Source organism: Thalassophryne amazonica, chromosome 4, assembly GCF_902500255.1.
Source record: "Thalassophryne amazonica chromosome 4, fThaAma1.1, whole genome shotgun sequence".
NCBI lineage: Eukaryota > Metazoa > Chordata > Actinopteri > Batrachoidiformes > Batrachoididae > Thalassophryne > Thalassophryne amazonica.
The window spans coordinates 109,011,855-109,012,150 of record NC_047106.1 but is presented as its reverse complement, the minus strand read 5'-3'; positions in this window follow the sequence as shown (position 1 = coordinate 109,012,150).

Sequence of the window (296 nt, the reverse complement as noted above, 5' to 3'; positions counted from 1 at the left end):
GTATTGTCAAATTGTTTTGGTCTTTAAAACTTTGCAGCATTATCTTGAAATGTCAGCCCATAGCATTAACTAGTACTACTGCCATTGTTGCTGTTTTTTGAAACCTTTACTTTTTAAAAATATATAAATGAGGTAGAATTTTAATTGTAAACAATAGAAATTGTTAGAAAGCTGTTTGCACAGGTTCATGACATTTCTGGACATTTACTTAGTATTTGTGAAATTAAAACAATCTTTTATATATATATATATATATATATATATAGATATATATATATATATATATATATATATAT